The following is a 12,047-nucleotide window of genomic DNA, read 5'->3' on the forward strand; positions in this document are numbered from 1 at the left end:
AATGGTCGGAAAGGTCGGGGTGCGGAAAAGGCACAAAGATCAAGGAAAACTCGAGGGAAACAAATACCGAGTGGTGGAAATCGAGAAAGAGACATCGACACAAAGATTTGTTCGGTTCAAAATGTTCGAAACACGAACGAGTTCGCGAATCGAATGACGAAACGGGCCCGAAAACCGAGGAAAAGCGAGGGTAAAAGGTTGGAAAAAGACCTAGAGAGAGGGAGAAGGATTTTTCGAGCAACAGGAAGTGAGAAATATAGGGCTAGAAGCCCTATATTTAAAGACCCGTGCCGATTTGACCAAACTGCCCCGATTCAGGCATATTTGGCCGGTCGGCCACATTGTTGGCCGGTCGGCCAAATGTTTGGCCGATGGCCTTGTTTTGTGGCCGATGGATGGTCGGTGACCTCCCTAGATGGTTGGTGAACCTCCTACAACTTTGTTTGGGTCTTTGATGTGGTTTGGGGTCGCCATTGCACAACACAGTGCAAGAAAATGCATTTCTAAGGCTTAACCGGTCTCTGTGCCGTGTCTTCTGTGCGTAGCACTCGAATACGTGCGAGGTGTATCCTTTTCGTATCCTTTGATATCTTACGGGGTTCAGTAACTGCTTTGAATGCGTCGCATTACAATGTTTTACCTCGTTAACGGTTAGCATACATAGATTGCATCGTTTTGCATGCATACACGCGTTGTAACGCGCACGACTTGCATTGTTATGCATTTTAATTTCGGTCTAGGAGACCTTAAATCCTCTGAAGGTGCAAGTCCTTTAGTGTTTGTCGTGCCCGAACGACTTTTGGTAGGTTTCATCTTAGGCCGCATCGTCATGCGCACCTTACATGCATTGTCATGCATGGTCCTTGTCACGCATCATCATGCGTACCTCACATGCATTTGTCATGCATTTCAAAGAGAACATGCGTTGTCACGCATTTGAGTCCCCTTGCATCGTCATGCACATTCCGGTTGCATTGTCATGCATTTTCTCTATCATGCATTATCATGCTCATCTTACTTGCATTGTTATGCATTTTAATTTCAATCTAGGAGACCTTAAATCCTCTGAAGGTGCAAGTCCTTTGGTGTTTGTCGTGCTCGAACGACTCTTGGCAGGTTTTATCGTAGGTTGCATTGTCATGCATCCCTCACTCGCATTGTTATGCGCTATTCATGTACATTGTCATGCATTTCAAAAAGACATGTGTTGTCGCGCGTTCAATTTCATCTGCATTATCATGCATTTTCAAAAAAAAAAAAAAAAAAACAAAACAACAAAAAAACAAACATGCATATGTCATGTATACATTGTAAATAGTGCATATGTCATGCATCACTGTATATAGTGCATATGTCATGCGTCTCACTGTAAATATTGCATTGACATGCATTTCATTGTAAATATTACATTCCATTGCATTTGAATATAATGCATTGTAGCTTGCATGCATTCATTACATCACCCCCATCTACGGTTTGCGCCTTTCCATGTTGAGCCTGGTCTGGTATGTGCCCGTACTCTTCGTGTTGAAGCACTATTATGATATTATGTGTACGCACCTAGTGTTGAGGGTGATGGTACCGTTTCCATGTTAAACGTGGTCTGTATGTGTCCATGCCTTTCCTAGGCAAGATACGGTTCGGTAGCAGGCATTGTCCATCGTAAATATTCCAATGCATTCATTGTATTGCATTATAGTTGCATGCATTCACTGCATCACCTCCTTCTATAGCTTGCGCCTTTCCATGTTGAGCTTGGTCTGGTATGTGCCCGTACTCTTCGTATTGAAGCACGGTTATGATATTATGTGTACACACCTAGTGCTAAGGGTGACAACACCGTTTCCGTGTTAAACGTGGTCTGTATGTGTCCATGCCTTTCCTAGGCAAGATACGGTTCGGCCGCAGGCCTTGTCCATCGTAAATATTCCAATGCATTCATTGAATTGCATTGTAGTTGCATGCATTCACTGCATCACCTCCATCTACGGCTTGCGCCTTTCCATGTTGAGCTTGGTCTGGTATGTGCCCATACTTTTCACGTTGAAGCACAGTTATGATATTATGTGTACGCACCTAGTGTTGAGGGTGACGACACCGTTTCTATGTTAAACGTAGTCTGTATGTGTCCATGCCTTTCCTAGGCAAGATATGTTTTGGTCGCGCGCCGTATCCATTTCATTCATTACATTGTAGTGTAGTGTTTTGCATCCAGCATTTAGGATCACAATCACTCCTGAGCAAAGCATTCCCGACATACATCATCCCCCCCAATTACTTGTATCTTGTGTTCCGTCTACAAACTCATAGTTCTGCATGTGTACGCGCCTATTCCACTGCTGGTATTGTGGTTTAAGGGTGTCGGCACCTTTTCTATGGTAGACGGACTTTGCATCTCCATCATCTTTATGATATTTGTGTGGTTTTGAACTGCTTATGGTTTGATCATGTTTCAATTGCATTGCATATCATTTGTATTGTTTATATATAGTTTTGTATATATTGCATTATCATTTCGCATCCATTCCGCATTGTTATGCGCTGTCACATGTAGACGCGCCCGTGGGCCCCATGCTACAGTTCGGACTTGAATTGTCACGGTTCTTAATCTGAACCAAAGAGTCCAAATCTGGCAAATCGTTTTGAGAAAACAGATTTTTAGAAAAGAAGTGCCAAACATGGACTACTTTGCTAGATACAGAGTCACCACCTAAATATTTTATTTTGGGAGAATTTAGGAAAACCTGACTCGGTGCCAAAGGCCACGTGTCTGTCATCACCAAAGTTGTCTCACCTCGGGAACTTGGGTACGATTGGGGAAGGTCAGCTATGAGCACCCCTGCTCGCCCGATCAAAGATCGGCCTCTACTAACCATGATATCTTGTTTTGAAAACATTATATGCTCTTATTCTGGTTATTAGCCTAGAATTACTATGTTATGCACACAGCAAACAAGTATAGACCAAATCGCCTAAATTGGAACAAAACATTTGATGTTTGTTTTGAAAGTGGTTTACTACTCGCAAGTAGGCAAAAATGCAGATTTTGCCACCCTCAAGTGGGCTTTAGAAAAGATGATTTTGCCACTATCTAGTGGGCTTTAAACTCACAGTTTTAATGCATTATTCCAATTTAGGTAATTCAACCTCCATCCACAGGCATTCAAACAGTTATATCACATAAGCAACTAGCCTCATCGTAAGCATGCTGTCATGTCAACATTCACACTCATGCGAGATGCTAAAGCAAAATAACTTACAGAGTACTCCAAGCCAAAACAGAAACTAGTTAGTAATCATATGCATGATCCTAGTTCATGTTCAAAATGGCTAATGTAACACATGCAAGGATGCAATCTAGACAGGCTCGGCTAATCTACAATGACATGTGGAATGCTACAACTAACACGTATTCAATTTGGAATTGAAATACAAATGCAGTTAGAATGATGCGCTGAGCCCGGTGCATACAAAACGAATGAATGAATGCAAACATGCTATCATACTTTATGCTAATTTGAATATGCCCTAAACTAACCATCATAAGCGGGTAAATAAAAGGGAAGAAAGACGTGGGATTGGAAGACATGCACACACTCACACACGCTTATTACAAATATGCCCTATACGAATAATGAATCACCTATCCTAACTAATTAATTATTACAGACCCTTAATTAATTAACGAATTAATTACAAAATAAACTAAATGTGAAGCTTGAAGAGACTGCCGCAGCTCTACCTCGGAATGCGCAAATGATGCATGCTTGACTCGCCCCGCTCGGAAACTCGCTGCCATAGCACTGTTGCCTCTGTTTACACTACCTTGCCCCCCTGAGGATCACATAAATTTCCCAAACTGCTTTGAATCACTCCCTGAGTGCCCTGGAGTGTCACTGGCCAGAACAAAATGCCACCGGCCATGGGTATGGGCATTTAGGCTAAATTTTGTTCCACCGGCCAGACATTCTTTGCCGGTCGGCGCTCAACACTGCCGGCCGGCCAAATCTTCCTGCTGAAACTTGCAGTTGGCAGCAGCAGAGGGCAAGTAGTGTATGGCATGGAATTTTCAAGCAAATGTGAGCATGGCCGCACTCCCTATCATGCAATGGACTCAAGGGAGCATGGCCCTCGACCCTCGGACCATCAATTATGCATTTTTGATGCATGATGGCCTAAGAGGCCAAGTTCATAACTTAATGTGGAATGCATGCAACAAGCGAATGAATGCTATCACCCTATCATGTTGAGATCAAGGGCGTCAGCGACCGAGGATTGAGACGTGTTTCGTCACTTTAAGTACGAACACTCCTCAATTCTCATGCTTGGTTTGACACCCCAAACCAAGCAAAATGTAATGCAAGTATGCAATGTACCCCCACACATGCAACATGCGTCTATATTAACAAAACATGCCAAATATAACGCAAACTAAACATGCAAGGGTGCAATGTGATGCGACCTATCATACAATGCTATGACATAAAATGCAACTAGCCAAACAACATGCAAGTGTGCAAACAAGATATAATGCAAGCACGAAACCAAAATAATGCAACATGGTCATGCAATGGTGGACTTGAACCACAAAGGGGCAGACCTCAGCCCACCCCAAAATAGTGACCAAAAGTAGTGCAAGAGGGCACAAATCATGTGTGCAAGCATGCACACATCAAAGTTCATTTCTTAAGCATGGAAGAGGACAACTCTAAGCACACATCAAAGTAATATACTTGGACATTAAACACTCATATTAAATCATGAAAAGCATGCAATAGATGACCCCAAAACGTGTTAGGGAATGGATGTGAAAAGGGGAGCATTCAAGGCCTCGAAGGGGGGGATTCTACCACAACCACCCCAACCACTCATGGCATGAACTAAACAACCCAAAACAGAGTTTCAACATGTAAAATGAGCCCCAAAACCCACTGATATGGCAGCCCAAGTGACTCAAACACACGGGTATGTACAATGCTCATTTCAAGGCACAACAAAGCAACTCTGCAAGGCATGAAAGGGGTGATAAATGCGATCATACAAGCATGATTTGTGGACTGAAATGGCATGGAAAATGATTCCAAATCCCTGAAACATCCCAATTCAAGCATGCTCATGACTCACACCCTTAAGGCTCACAAGCCAAAATGCAAAGAGGCTACCCTAAACATGGCAAATATGATCAAACCAGCACCTAACAGCCATGGAGCATGACAAAATGATGCTAGAACCTTCATGAAGTTAAGCTAGATCATGCAAGAATCATGGCCTAAATGCATGGCCTATTTCTAGGTGAAATGGAGGAATGTAAGGCAAGTGCAATATGCATACAAGGGGCCACAAATCTGACCAAAAACAGAGGTATATTATGACCAAACAACACCTAAAAACCTCTAAAATGGAGCCAAAGACAACTGCTCATGCATGCTACCATTAGGAGCCAAAAATATGAACAAATGAGAGACCAAGGGAGGGGGGTGTCCCTCCCCTATGCAAGACCTCAAAGCCGCTTCTTCACCACTGAAAATCCACTAGATTTCAGTGGTGAGAGGCCCAATACACAAGAGTAACAAAAGCTTAACAAAAGAGCACAAAAAGAGGCCAAAAGAGGCCTAAGAGGGGGAGGTCGGTCCCAAACAACAAAATGACCTTCATGAAAGATCTTAAGCATGAAAATACAAGACTTTTTTCAGTTATACAAAAAGCTTAAATTAGCATGCAAGACAGGTCAAAAGCCAATGCAAGATTGGGGAAAATAAAGCAAAAGTGTTACCCTTGAAGAACACTTCAAGAACAGCAGGTCCAGCCACTCTCTTCTGACCAAAATCAATCCAAAACCCCAAGAACAAACCTTCAATGTCTCTCAAAGTTGAAGTAAGGTGTAATGCTATGTGTTTTAGTGCAAAACTAAGAACAAACACACACTTTGGGCCCTCAAACACACACCAAATGAAGAGAGAGAGGGAGATATATAGAGAGAGGATGATATATATCAGATATATATGTGTATAGCTCTGGTTTTTGCTTAACCCCTTCAATGGAGGAGGAGGGTCTCCTTATATAGACAAAGGAGAGGCTCTAAGCTTCTTAGAGAAGCTTTTGCAAAAGAGTCAAAAGAACCAAGCTTCCAATGGAAGCTACCCCAAAGGTGCAAGCTTCTTGAGGAAGCCAAGACAAGGGGTCAAGGCTTCCTCAAGAAGCCTTGAGCAAAGGGTGCAAAAAAAAAGGGTCAAAGGTGGAAAACAACCACACTTATGCACGGGGAGAGGGTTGGTGCATTCCAGCTGGCACAGCTGGCATGCACCATGCCTGAAGGGTGCAAAAGGGTAATACCGGCCAGCAAAAGAGGTCACCGGCCAAACAGATGGTCAACCGACTACATAAGATGCCGACCGACCAATGGTATATTTCACCAATGGCCGGTAGCATCAAAACATGGCTGGTGGCCTCAAGCCACGGCCGGTGGGTGCCAGGGGTAGCTAATAAGCTACTCTCTACCCTCAGAAACAAAAAACACAAGTGTTCGGTGCAAAACCAAACACAAAACAGTCGAGCTGAGAGATCCTGAAGCAAGGCGCGTAGTCGAGACCTCCGAGAACTCAAAACGAAACACGAACATGGGTAATCACCAAGTGTTCCATCGGTGACGTCCAAGTCTTGAGGACGGTCAAAAATGGGGTGTCTACACACACATAGGTTACATTGTCATGCACTCTTTCACTTGCGTTGTTACGCAGCTTAGATTGCATTGTTATGCATGTTGCTAACGATATCGTACCTGCTAAGTTTTCTTTCTCTTTCAGGCACGATATTGTATGTACGGTTCATTTGAAGCTGGCGCAACCAGACGAGCCGCACAGGTATTGTATTCTCCGTGTGAGACGTATCGAGAATTGAATAATTCTCCTACATCCTTTCTGCATTGTAATGTAGCTTGGTTCTTGCTTAAAACTGTTGCATGCTATGCTTCGTTACAGCTTTCTTTGCATGATCATGAGTTATGTTTGGCTTGTTGTATTGTCAGTTACATTTTGCCCCCGCCCTCGGACGCATATCTTTATTGTCTTGCATGTTTGTCTAAGTCTTCGGCCTTGTTAAAAATTGGTCGTCTCTGGGCTTTGACACTCACTCCCGTCATTGTTATGACTTTTGAGTTCTATCAAAAAGGGGCAACTGTAGACACCCCATTTTTTACTGTCCTCAAGACTTGGACATCACCGTTTGAACACTCGGTGATCATCCATGTTCGTGTTCGTCTTGAGTTCTCGGAGGGCTCGGCCACGCGCCTTGTCTCAAGACCTCTCGACTTTGCCTATTTTGTGTTTGGTTTTGCACCAAAATACTTGTGTTTTGCTTTTGAGGGGCAGGGAATGGCCTACTGGCCATCCCCACATCTCACCGGCCATGGCTTGAGGCCACCAGCCATTGTTTTGTTGCCATCGGCCAAATGTTTGGTCGGTCGGCACATCTGTTAGGTGTATCGGCTCTTTGTGTGGCCTGCCGGCCATTTATTTGGCCGATAGTCTATTTATCTGGCCGATACCTCCTTTTTGCCCTTTTCAGGCATTGTGCATGCCAGCTGTGCTAGCTGGAGTGCATGGACCTGTCCTCCATACACGTGTATGGAGGAATTTGCACCCTTTGCACCCTTTTGGTCTAGCTTCTTAAGGAAGCTTGGACCTTTGTCTTAGCTTCCTCAAGAAGCTTGGACCTTTGTCTCAGCTTCCTCAGGAAGCCTTGGCCCCTTTGCCTTGGCTTCTTTAAGAAGACTTGACCCCTTTGTTTAGCATCTCTTAGAAGCTTAGGCCTTTGCCTTGTCTATATAAGAGGGCCTCTCTCCTCCTTTGAAGAGGTTCAGCAAAAATCAGAGATACACATCTGATATACCACTCTCTCTCTATATAGCTCCCTCTCTCTCTTTATTTGTGTGTGTTAGAGGGCCTAAAAGGGTGTTTTGTTCTTAGTTTTGCACTAAAACACCTAGTGTTACACCATACCTTGGTTATTGAGGTGTTGAGAGGTTGTTCTTAGAGCTTTTAGGTTGGTTTTGACCTAAGGAGGCTGCTGGAGCATTGTTCTTGAAAGTGGTCTTCAAGGGTAAGAACTTTGCTCTTTATTCCCCAATTTTGCATAGGCTTTTAGCCATCCTTGAATCTGTTTTTGAGCTTAGCTTATAACATATAAAAGTTTTGATTTTAAGTGCTTAAAATAGTTGTTTAAGGTTGTTTTGGTGTTTGGGGTTGTTTGACCCCCCTTAGGCCTTGTTTGGCTCCCATTTTGTGGTATTTTGGCGAGCTCCGGGACCACCTTGTTTGGGCCTCCTCACCACTGAAATCCAAAGGGATTTTAGTGGTGGGGATGGTGCTTTGAGGTCCTAAGAAGGAGAGGGCCATCCCCTCTCCTTGTTGTCTTCAAAAGTTATCATTTTAGCCTCATGTGTGAGCACCATTGTTGAGTTCATGTTGGCCATGTCTTAGCTAGTATTTGTGCTTATTTTGTCATGATATAGTACTGTTTTAAGTTGGTTTAGATACACCATGCTTGCCTTACATACTTGTCTTGTAATGCCATTATTTGCCTTAACATGTACTTAGCATCTAGACCACTATGCTTACTTGTTTTGGCTTAGCTTTGTGAAGCTCTTATGCTTGATTTGATATGCTTAAGGTCTAATTTTGGTCATTTTGGCCATCCATGACATCCTTTGTATAGCCACCTTGCATTTTGGCTTGTTAGCCTTGGGTGTGTGAGTGTTGAGCATGCATTACTCGACCTGTTTCAATGGTTTGGCACTACTTCTAGCATCATTTCAGTCCTTGTGGCATGCTTATATGCTTGCATTTGATGCTCCTTTAAAGCTTTAAGAGGTTGGTGTTTCATGCTCCATGTTTGGACCCTTTTGCATGCCTTTAGACTTAGGCCATTTAGAGGCCATCTAGGTGTGCCTTTGACCTTGTTTTGGTCTACCTTGGGGTGGTTTTGAGTCCCCATGGCCCTTTGGGACTTGCTTCATATAGCCATGGTTTAAGCCCCTTGGCTTGCCTTGAGTTTTGGACATAGTTGCATGCCTTGTTTGTCTTGTTTAGTTGGTTTGGCACCATCCTTAGCATGATTTTCAGAGCTTAGTATGCTTGCCATATGCCCATGTTTGTCCCTTTTAAGTGTGCTTAAAAGTTGCTTCTTTATGCTTAAGTCTTGAACAATGTATCCATGCATACTTGTATGTACATTTGCCTTCATGTGCTTAGCATATTGGCCACTGTTTTGGATCTTGTAGAGGGCAGTCCATCTTAGTGTAAGTCCCTCCTTTGCATGTTGTTGCATGCTCACTTTGTATGTTGTTGCATACTTGGCCTATCACATGTGTTGCATGCTTGAATCACGTTGCATTTAGCATGTTTTTTTTCTTTTCGTCTTGGTTGCTTAACATGTGACATGTCTTGCATGTTTGCATGTCCGTATTGCATATCGCATGCTTGTTAGCTTGCACATGTTGTTACATGCCTTGCATGTTTGTTTGTTTAGGTTGTGTGCTTAGTGCACAGTGTTCAGAGAGTGTTCCTTGGGACTTGTGCAATTTTCAGAAGAGCAGAGCAGGGTAAACAGAGGCAGCTTGTGCATGGTGACGGATTTTCGAGCAAACCCGAGCACGCATGCATTGGACCCTCTTCCCGAGGCTGTTTTATTGCTTTCTTAGCTTAGTTAATTTGCTTAACTAGTTAAGTGGTCTGTAATAATTAATTAGCTTGTAGGTTAATTAATTTGTATTATTCTTTTGGTCCCTCCGAGCGAGGGCAAATGTGTAATAAGTGTGGGTGTGTGTGTGCATGTCTTCCAACCCCCATTTCTTTCTCTCTTTTACTTACCTGCTTTTGATGGTTAGTACTAGGGCATATTTAATTTAGCATACCTTATGCAATGCATGCGTGCATTCATTCATCAGTATTGCGTGCATTCATTCGGGCTCGGCGCATCATGCTGACTGCATAGCATTTCAAATCTAACTTGAATACATGTTACTTGTTGCATTTCACATGCCATCCTAGGATTAGCCGAGCCTATTCTAGATTGCATTTTGCCTGTGATGCATTAGCCATTTAACATGGACTTGGATCATACATTTGATTGCCAACATGCTCTTTGTTTTGGCTCGGAGTGCGCTGTAAGTATTTATGCTTTAGCATCTCGCATGAGTGTGAATGTTAACATGACAGCACGCTTGTCATGTGGCTATGTGCTTATGTGATATTACTGCCTGAATGCCTGTGGATGAAGGTTGGATTGCTTGAGTTGGAACAACTCGTTGAAATCCGTATTTTAGCCTACTTGCGAGTAGCAAATTTCAAACCATTTTTCGAACAAACGGATATGCAATGCTTTGTTCCAAATTAGGCGATCTAGTCTATACTTTTGTGTTGTGCGCATCACATAATAGGATTAGCTAATTAATCGGAATAAGAACGCATAATGTTTTCAAAACAAGATATCATGGTTAGTAGAGGCCAATCTTTGATCGGGTGAGCGGGGGTGCTCATAATTGACCTTCCCCAATCGTACCCAAGTTCTCGAACCGAGGTAACTTTGGTGATGACGGACACGTTGCCTTAGGCAAGCGAGTCAGGGTTTCCTAAATTCCCCCATAAAAAAAAATATTTAAGTGGCGACTCTGTATCTGGCAAAGCAGTCCATGTTTGGCACTTCTTTACACAAAATCTGTTTTCAAAAACGATTTGCCGGATTTGGACTCTTTGGTTCAGATTTAGAACCGTGACAATTCGAGTCCGAATTGTAGCGTGAGGCCCACGGGCGCGTCTACACCGGCCAGTAATCATGAGATTACCTATGGCCTCTGATAATAATAATAATATGGGGCTAAAAGCGGAAGTAGAATTAAAATTTTTGTCCAATGATCTATGCATAAATAGCATCACAAAAGCTTTTCATGTAATATTAATAATAACTCACACCATACGGTCATAGTAGTATAGTACTTGTCCAGGACCATTCGCATATTGTCATATCATAACCCAAGATTATATACAAACTTGGTCACATAGGACCACAAAACAAAAACAAAAGATAAATAAAAGTAACGCCTCTTGCGTGAGGTGATTTTGGTTGACTCCTCAAAACTCGGTATCTTTAACAGGTCCACTAGGGTTGAGGCTGGACATCCTTCTTCTCACCTACATAAACATAAATACAGAGTGAGCTAATGCCCAGTGAATAATATCAAAGTAAAGGGGTTAAGTGAATAGCCCCCTCCCCTCCCCCAATTTTTTTTTTCCTCTAAAAAATGGATAAACTTATATACATAACAATAAGTAGTTTGTATCAAAACGACCTTGGGTCCAATGTATAACAGAATGACCTTTAGGTCCAATAGATAACAAACATTTGATACAAATTTAACCATTTCTCAATAGAACGGCCTTGGGTCCAATAGTTAACAGAACAACCTTAGGTCCTATCATTTATAGTAGTTTAATGGCCATTCAATCATTGCAATTGCATATCAGTCAATCAGACTTATCAAAAATTCAGTGATATCATATCAGTTTGTCAAACTTATCAGAGATTCAGAACTTCCTTGGGTCCACTTTATCAGATATACAAAATGGTCTTAGGCCCATTTCAGTTACACTGAATGACCTCGGGTCTATTATTTAGTTATGTAGAACGATCTTCTGTCCACTAATCAATTATACAGAACGACCTTGGGTCCATTGTTCATATTCACATCACATTATTCACTTGCACAAATAATATTCAATCACATTGTTCAATTGTACAGATATCTTATCGTTCGGACAGATGGTAACTCATTCACATTGTCAAAACATAAGTCCAGAAAAGCTTACCATATAAGGACAATAAAAAAAAAAGAGTATAAGAAAAATATCTTTACTAAGATATTATTCACAGTATTCAGTTAGTTGCTTTGTCCTCGCGGTTAACCCTACACAATTCATAACACATACGAAAAGTCAGGTCATAAAACGATTCAATCCATTCTTTAATTTGTTTATCTTTCTTAGGCTTCTTTC

The sequence above is a fragment of the Camellia sinensis genome, chromosome 9 (assembly GCF_055761805.1).
Source record: "Camellia sinensis isolate YWXY chromosome 9, ASM5576180v1, whole genome shotgun sequence".
Classification (NCBI taxonomy): Eukaryota; Viridiplantae; Streptophyta; class Magnoliopsida; order Ericales; family Theaceae; genus Camellia; species Camellia sinensis.